This window comes from Neoarius graeffei, chromosome 18 (assembly GCF_027579695.1).
Source record: "Neoarius graeffei isolate fNeoGra1 chromosome 18, fNeoGra1.pri, whole genome shotgun sequence".
In the NCBI taxonomy this organism is placed as follows: Eukaryota; Metazoa; Chordata; class Actinopteri; order Siluriformes; family Ariidae; genus Neoarius; species Neoarius graeffei.
Genome location: NC_083586.1, coordinates 19668683 through 19678495, shown reverse-complemented (window position 1 = coordinate 19678495; position 9813 = coordinate 19668683).

Here is a 9813-nt window from a genome sequence, read left to right as displayed (position 1 = left end):
TATCCCAACTTTTCTGGAAATAAGGTTAGTACACTGGGCAGTGTAATTTATTACAAATTAGCTGAGATAGCTTTGCAAAGTTATAAGCTTCCAAGGCTTATACTTTTGTGATGCATTCTAGCCCTCCATGTTAAATAGAAGTCAATGATTAAGATCCTGAACTCTCTTTGCACTTTATTACACTTTTTCACATTCAACAATATGGAAAGACAGATTTGAGGAACAAGTCAAGTTTATTTGTATAGCACTTTTAACAATAAAGATTGTTGCAAATCAGCTTTACAGAATTTGAATGACTTAAAACATGAGCTAATTTTATCCCTAATCTATCCCCAGTGAGCAAGCCTGTGGCGACGGTGGCAAGGAAAAAACCCCTCAGACAACATGAAGAGACCTCGAGAGGAACCAGACTCAAAAGGGAACCCATCCTTATTTGGGCAACAACAGACAACATGACTATAACATTAACAGTTTTAACATGAAGTCAGTTTCATTGATGTTATAACTCTTCATTGATGGAAACTTGAATGCAAAACTGTTCATGACAACTGCAGTCCTAAAGTTAGATTAGATTAGATTCACTTTATTGATCCCACATCGGGGAAATTCACGTGTTACAGTAGCAAGAAAATGTCATACAGATAACAAAATAAAACTGAAATAAAAATTAGACAAACGAAAGATTAAATACAGAGGGCTATTTGCATTATCTAGGCTTGGAAAAAAATGCACATTACAGGTAGACTCTGTATAATATATATAAGTATGTATAAAAATAGTTTAAGACCTATATTCAGGGATGTGATTTGGGGCTGGTGAAATTATCTGAAAATTTTAGCCGGGGGTCTGGGGGCCTGTGGCCCCCAGCTGGTCCAGGGCAGCGCTCTGGTGGGGGGACAAGGGGGGCGAAGCCCCCCGAAGCTCCTGGGTTCTGGGGTTTTCTGACTTAAAAATTGTACTAAAATGGCAAGCAAACACACAAGAAAAAACTTGTCATGATTAACAAATTCAAGCCAATTTAATGGTCAACATGCAACTCTGAGCCCCTATAGTAAATTCAATGATTCTTAACTGACAAAAAGCCAAAACATGAAACCTAAAAATGTCATTCTAAATTAAATCATCTGCATTAGAATAAATAGAAAATTGTATAAGGAAAAACAAAATTTATACTTTCAATTACTGTAGAAGTTGAACATACCTAAATGTGCCTTTTCAAACAAACATGATGCAACATAAGAATTCATCCACCATTATTTATTAAACTCTATTGCTCCTGGTAGTCTCCCGCTTTGCTTCTTATGTATGGCAACTTCTAATATTTGATTAAGTTACTGCACACCCCGTTTAGACAGGGTAACAGGATTGACACAAAAAAATTAGTCATGCATAGACTACTTACCAAAACTGAAATTTTTAAGTAAATATTCTCAGATTCAGTTCATTCTGCCATCCATATAAAAGGTGAGAATATGTAGATCCTTGGCAACAAATAATTTCAATAATAGCTTTTGGGAGCATTTATTTTTGTTATGTGATTAATCACGGTAACAGAACTGACAAAAACCTCTGGGACAGGTACAAAAATTAACAAAACATCGAAAAAATATCTTTTCTTAATGGCATTTTCAATTTGTGACATCATATGTCTAGGGCTGGGAATCGATCCAGATTTCCTGGATCGATTCGATTCCGATTCGATATTGATTTACTTAGATATTGCTGGATTGTCACTTTAAAGTAAAAACTGTCCCTATTGACAGGAACAGCCCCATATGTGTTTGTGCATGTAATTTAACACCAAATGCCTTCTCCAGTGCAGTTTGATTCGCCGCAGGTTTAGCTGAAACTGTGTCAGCGTGGTGCCTGGATAAGTGGTTGCAGAGATTGGTTGTATTGCCACCAGAGGCGTTGCCAGGATGTCATGCTTGGGTGGGCATTTGGTTTATTTGGAGGGGCAACAAATTACATTTCTTATTGTAGTGTATGTGTATATGTATGTGTGTATAAGTCCCCCATTTTCGTGATCAGACGTGTTTCCCATGATTAATAGCGCATTCAGACGGGTATGAGCAAATTAATAGGACAAAAATTTCCTAAATGATAGTTGCTGGTGATTGGTTGAAGCAAAGTGGATAAAATAACATAATGGTGGGAAATCTGCACTGCTTGGAAGAGGTTTTGTTTATTGCTCTTGTGACATTTGCTACTTTTTATCATCATCGTCCTCACCATCATCATCTGCTTGACCCCAGGGAGTTGGGTAGCCCCACTGGGCTCTGAATCTGCTACAAATCCAGTAATGCAATTTGATCTATAAGATGTTTTGATTGAACTAGGTTTTGATTCCAGTAATTATCACCTACTAATGCTTCCAATTTCACAAATGGCCATTTTTAGTTCTTTACAAGAACAAAAATCTTTTGAAACTCTATTTTGCGTAATAATTTGGAACAGTCCATTTTTAGTTTTTTTTAATTAAAAAAAATACAGTTAGCATTGGAAGGTTCGTTCAAAAACAGTTGATTTGTACACTGACGGTTGATGACTTGAAAATTAGGACGATTGTCATTTCTATTGACTCTTCAGGAAAATCAGTGAAAAAAGTCATTTGCATAATAATTTGGAATGTAGTGTAAGTTGAGATCCATACTCACACATAAACATTCAGAGGGTCAAACATGAAAAAAACAGACACATGAAAAAAAGGTTGGGCTTCATTATGCACCATATCTGCATCTAGTGATAAAAGGAAATGACCTGTCATTACATGGACTTGTGTGATTAATAGAAGCAATGGAACATTTTTATATCAATATTTTTTCCCTTTTTTATGAATACAAACAGAACTTATAGGCTGCAATATAGGTGTATTAAAGAACTATACCTACTAGAGAACAAGAATAGTGGAAAATTGCTCTCAGTCTAGTTAGATAAGTGATCAGTTTCTAGTGTATAACCTGGAATATCTACAGTATTAGTCTGCGGTTAGATTTGGAAAATTCTAAAACAAATTCATTCATATCCAAATTCTTTGTTATTTGTTTTTCATGTGCCAGAATGACTAAATGTGTCTTCCTTGAATGCAGCATTGTTCTTCGGAGAGGTGTGAGAATGCGAGTCAGAGTAGAAAGAGCTTTCACATGCTGCTGATGACACACCAATGATGATTGCGGTGACATACAGTTTATGCAGCATGGGGAAGGCCTCCTTGTACTGCTGGATGCATTTGCACACTTCAGAGAGGTTAGCATCTGTGCTTAGATTATTGACTAACAGTGTTTTTGCCACAGCAATTTCATTTTGTAAGCCCACATCATTAAGTTCCTGGCCTGCAAGCACTTGAAGTGGCTGTAGGAGAGAGGGGTCAAGAAGAGACACAGATTTGGGCAGGAGGAATGATGTCGCCTTCATTAAGTCAACATTTTTTTGACAGAACCTTGTCTCCATTTCCACAATAGCTCTGCCAAGAATGTTGTACATAGCCCTTTTAAATGCCTGATTAGGAGCACTTGCTAGGTTGTTGGAGTCACCATGCCCTATACTTGACAAAATAATGCTACCATCAAGCTGGGAGTTAACTGTCCATCTCCTTTTAGGTGGATTAGGAGTGCTTCCACAGTGAGAGAAATGCTCCTCCCAGAAGGAGTCGCAATGTAACTCCTTCAGTGTACTCAGTGAGGCTGCCACCACCTCTCCTGCAGTGCATAAATCTACTGTTTGTGACTGGAGAATTGAATTGGCTGGCTTCAGCGCACCAAGCACACGAAGGAGAAATCTACCAGTGTCAAAGAAGTTCAGGCAGTTCAGCTGGGTCAGAAGACCACACGCTTCTGTACAGAGGTCAAAAGGAGCAGTGTTATCGTCTGCTACCTCAGACAGAAGCTGCCTGATGGCATCCTCATTGTCAACAATTGATTTTGTGACATCATGATGACTGGTCCATCGGATTTCAAGGAGTCTTTTCAGTGTGGGGGTGTCATATCTATGTACAACATAATGTCTGTGACAAAATGTGTTCATTGCACCAGACCAGTCAAAGAACTTCTTTGCTAGAGGCTCAGACTGCATTGCATGTACCACTGCCAGATGTAGTTGGTGATTGTAACAGTGGACATAAGGGATGTCTTTGCCAACTTTGCTCTGTAGCAAGGCCTGGACACCACCCCTCACTCCTGACATAACAGAAGCACCATCATAGCATTGGGAGACCAAATTATTTGCACTGTAACCCAGATCAGACAAATGTGAAAGGATTTGATTGCACATATATTCAGCATTAAGCTGGTCCAATTCAACTAAGCCAATTAAATGTTCCTCTGGAATGGAATTCCGGACAAACCAAATTATTATTGACAGGTTCTCAATGTTACAGCGGTCCCTGGTGCCATCACACTTGATGCTCATGCCAGGGGTGTCAGCCTCATCATATTTCCTTTTGATTTCTTTTAGAACCATTTTTGCCAGAGTTTCAATTATCTCGTTTTGGATGGTGTTAGACGTGTATTTAGCATTTTCGGGGATGCATTTTGCGATATCCTTCAGTTTTTGATCTTTGAGGAGTGTATACTCGAACAGCCAGATTAAAAGCCCTTCCTCATTCTCAGCCCCGTGAGTGTGCCCCCGAAAAGCCAGTTCATTTACTGCGAGGAATTGTATGACTTCACCTACACTTTTCACATAGTATCTGTTCTTTTCAATCTGAGTTTGACCGAGAAGGTGAACGATACTTTCTCCTGTCTCTCCACGGCGTTGACACTCCTGCCAGGCGGACATCGCCCTAATGTGCACAAGGCTGGAAGCGTGCTTGTTAAAGCCACCGTCTTTTTCCAGAGCCTTTTTCCAATTAGTGTACCCATGTTTGGTGAATATGTTGTCCGAATTTAAACTAAATTTGTGACAGGCAAAGCAAAAGCTGACATCTTGCAAGACTGAATATTCCAACCATGGCCGTGACTGAAACCAGCCTGCACTAAATGACCGGTAGGTTTGGCCAAAAAGGCGTTTTGGATAAATTTTTAGAATGGGCTGAGATGGGCTATCCGTGTTTAAATCAAGGGGAACGGAAGACTGTATGCCTGTAACGTTTGTGCAGAGCAATGCATCTTTATCGGTAATATCTGTTGTAGCAGAGGTGCTAGCGTCAACGGGAACAGAGACATGTACGATGTTAGCACCCACCGACAAAGATGCAGCGCGAGTTGAGGCAACTTTGGTTGAGGGCAGAGGTGCTGGGCTGAGAAACGTCCTCAGTATCGGAGGAAGTGCTGGGCACGGGGGGTGAGGGTGTCTGCTTTTTAATGAGAAACCTATGCATGACTATCAGAAGGGAAAGTAAGCAATGTATTACTGTTAACTATTAACTCGGAATCTACAGTACTGCCGTACACACTGACTTTGCTACTACCGCATGTGCGTAGAGCGAGTACGCACGCAGCTTTTTATATATAGGGTGGGCAGGGCACCCCCCCCTCCCCTTCCCTTTCGAAATGGCCAATGAGAAAGCAGTAGAGTGCAAAATGGATTTAAAGGAGAACACAAGACGCCACCTCCGAGCAAAATCGCGCATATTGTGATGATATTCACAGGTGTTTTTTATAGGATGGGCAACCAATTTATCAGGGTGGGCAAGGCTTATCTCAGGGTGGGCACTGCCCCCCCCTGCCCCCCCCCCCCCGTAGACACGCCCTCGATTGCCACTATATTTTACCTCTATGTGGCACAGTTTGCACACTGCTTTTGTTCTGTCGACTTCGTCTCTGTCCTTGTAACGTTTGAATCCAAAGTAATGCCATACATCAGCTTTCAGGCCAGGCGGTGATTTTAGCTGTGCAGCTTCAGCCATCGCGCGTTCTTAAGTTTCGGTTTCGTTTGCTGGCACCCGCTTTTTATAGTGGTCCTTGCGCGGTCGAGAAAATAGTGCCTATAGCCACCTGGAAGAGATCGATCCACACATTTTTGAATCGATCTCGTATTTTTTGAACGTGAATCGATATCGGATCGTGGATCGATCTTTTGAACCCAGCCCTACATATGTCCATTGTGGTTTCCACAGTCTTGTCGTTGAACATGACAAAGTTTCAATTCCACCTTTGTCTAACATTAAGAATCATGTCTGAAAAAAAGTCTCTTTTCAGTGGGACAGCCATTTTTGCTCATTTTCGACCCTAAAATTTGCTACAAAATACACATTTATGAACCAAAGTAGTCAAATTTTGAAAGTCAAGGTAGAACTGATAATGTTTTATCATATGAGACCATAAAAAGGTTTGAGAAATCTCAAAATGTAAACAAAAAACGTTCGGACAAAAAAAATACGTTTTCTGTGAAATTGATTCATATACAGAACTGTACGGTGTTCACTCACTTGAGGATTTTCATATGCAAGAATTAAAATCACTTTTTTAGTAAACAACATTCACAAAAAATGTGTTTGCAATTAATTGGGCTCCACTGTTTTTATCATTTCAACCGCGCATCAGACCCTCGGCCAACTGAAAATGTCTTTCATGCACTTTTCTCCCTCATGAGAATTTTGAAAAGTTGGCAAGTATGTATTATTTGCACTAACATTTTAATATTGAATAAACAAATCAAAATTGTGTATAATTACCTTACATCCACGCTGTGGGAAAAGTTTTGAGCGAAAATTAAAACTAACTTCGAGTGAAAAAGGTGAAATAATCTGTGATGAAGTTGGCAGAGACTCTGAGGTAAAGTGAGAGGAGGCGGGAGGGGTCAAGCGTCACTGCCGCCTCACAGACTCACTTTCCCGGGTTAAACTCCCACCGCTCCCCCTCTCTCTAGCTTTTGTTTTGTTTTCACTGAGTAACCATTTTGATTTGTAAACTAGAGCCGTGATTTAAACTGCTGTTTCTTCGGACGTAACTAAAACAAACTGAAATAAAAACCGCCCCTTCTTTTCTCCTCAGAAGGTTTAGTCTCCGATGCTAACCTTTTCACCACAGCTTTCATAGCGTGCGCATGCGCATCCAGGAAGCAACAGATGGCGCGAGGCCCCGTTGCCACAGCAACCTTCGTCACCCCGCGAAAACATACCCAACTGTCGCACGTGCAGTGACGCCATCACCACTCACAGGTTTATTATGGGGAAAGAAATGAGCTGGGTTGTTTTTTTCTTCTTCCCCATGTTTATTTACTTTAAAAACACACACACCAAACTGATGATCAGGTGCATCTTTACGCTCGTTCACGGAGGCTGCCATCTTTCAACTCTTTGTTTGAAGCGAGCTTACGTACAGCTATCTAACAAGCACGTTCATTGGTTGTTACAGAGCGATGGGCCAATCACGTACCTCGTTTCATCTCAATGACGGAATTACTGAAAGTCGGAACGAATAGGATATGAATGCGGATTTTTGAGCGAAAAATCGGAAAAAAATTTTTTTCAAATTTTGAGGTGAAAAAAGCGGAATTCCGCGAATTCGCGGAAAAAATCACATCCCTGATATATATGACAGTTGTGCTTCCTTTATTTTAATAACCACCAGCCACCACTGATGGCACCATGTACAGTGTTGCTTAAAAGTTTGTGAACCTTTTAGAATTTTCTATATTTCTGCATAAATATGACCTAAAACATCATCAGATTTTCACACAAGTCCTAAAAGTAGATAAAGAGAACCCAGTTAAACACATGAGACAAAAATATTATACTTGGTCATTTATTTATTGAGGAAAATGATCCAATATTACATATCTGTGAGTGGCAAAATTATGTGAACCTTTGCTTTCAGTATCTGTTGTGACCCCCTTGTGCAGCAATAACTGCAAATAAACATTTCTGGTAACTGTTGATCAGTCCTGCACACCAGCTTGGAGGAATTTTAGCCCATTCCTCCGGACAGAACAGCTTCAACTCTGGGATTTTGGTAGGTTTCCTCACATGAACTGCTCGCTTCAGGACCTTCCACAACATTTCGATTGGATTAAGGTCAGGGCTTTGACTTGGAAATTCCAAAACATTAACTTTATTCTTCTTTAACCATTCTTTGGTCGAATGACTTGTGTGCTTAGGGTCGTTGTCTTGCTACATGACCCACCTTCTCTTGAGATTCAGTTCATGGACAGATGTCCTGACATTTTCCTTTAGAATTCGCTGCTATAATTCAGAATTCATTGTTCCATCAATGATGGCAAGCCGTCCTGGCCCAGATGCAGTAAAACAGGCCCAAACCATGAAACTACCACCACCATGTTTCACAGATGGGATAAGGTTCTTATGCTGGAATGCAGTGTTTTCCTTTCTCCAAACATAACGCTTCTCATTTCAACCAAAAAGTTCTATTTTGGTCTCATCCATCCACAAAACATTTTTCCAATAGCCTTCTGGCTTGTCCAAGTGATCTTTAGCAAACTGCAGATGAGCAGCAATGTTATTTTTGGAGAGCAGTGGCTTTCTCCTTGCAACCCTGCCATGCACACCACTGTTGTTCAGTGTTCTCCTGATGGTGGACTCATGAATATTAACATTAGCCAATGTGAGAGAGACCTTCAGTTGCTTAGAAGTTACCCTGGGGTCCTTTGTGACATCACTGACAATTACATGCCTTGGTCTTGGAGTGATCTTTGTTGGTCGACCACTCCTGGGGAAGGTAACAATGGTCTCGAATTTCCTCCCTTTGTACACAATCTGTCTGACTGTGGATTGGTGGAGTCCAAACACTTTAGAGATGGTTTTGTAACCTTTTCAAGCCTGATGAGCATCAACAACACTTTTTCCAAGGTCCTCAGAAATCTCCTTTGTTCGTGCCATGATACAGTTCCACAAACATGTGTTGTGAAGATCAGACTTTGATAGATCCCTGTTCTTTAAATAAAACAGGGTGCCCACTCACACCTGATTGTCATCCCATTGATTGAAAACACCTGACTCTCATTTCACCTTCAAATTAACTGCTAATCCTAGAGGTTCACATACTTTTGCCACTCTCAGATATAATATTGGATCATTTTGCTCAATAAATAAATGACCAAGTATAATATTTTTGTCTCATTTGTTTAACTGGGTTCTCTTTATCTAATTTTCGGATTTATGTGAAAATTTGATGATGTTTTAGGTCATATTTATGCAGAAATATAGAAAATTCTAAAAGGTTCACAAACTTTCAAGCACCACTGTACTTCACATGACACATGGTGCCATCAGTGGTGGCTGGTGGTTATTAAAATAAAGGAAGCACAACTGTCTTTTATATTGTAAGGTGGGTGGAGCACAGAAGCACGGCAGGCCAAAACTGAGTTCTCTTCAACTCTTTATTTGCACTTTTCAGTGTCTACTTTTCTCTCCCAGTCACACGCGCGCACACACACACAAGCATTCTGGTTGGGGAGAGAGCTCCCTTCCTATGCTCTCCCTCTCCTCTTGTAGGGTGCTGTCATTGGGGAAGAAACACAAACACAGGTTAATTCCCGTCAGGTGCAGTGATTCTGCCACTTACCTTCCCTGACTCTGCCCTCCATTCACAGACTGACGCTTGACCATGCCCCTGCTGCCACATACCTCCCACCACCCGACTCAGGCCGGGGAGCCGTCCGGCCTGCAGCTGACTCCCCCCCGACAGGAGAGGAAATCCGCCACGACTATCTGCACCCCCGGCCTGTGGACCACCTCGAACTTAAATGGCTGGAGTGCCAGATACCAACAGGTGATCCGTGCCTTGGCATCCTTCATGCAGTGGAGCCACTGCAGGGGCGCATGGTCTGACCAGAGGGTAAAAGGGCACCTCAGCAGGTAGTAGCGGAGGGCGAGGACCGCCCACTTGATGACGAGGCACTCTTTTTCTATGGTGC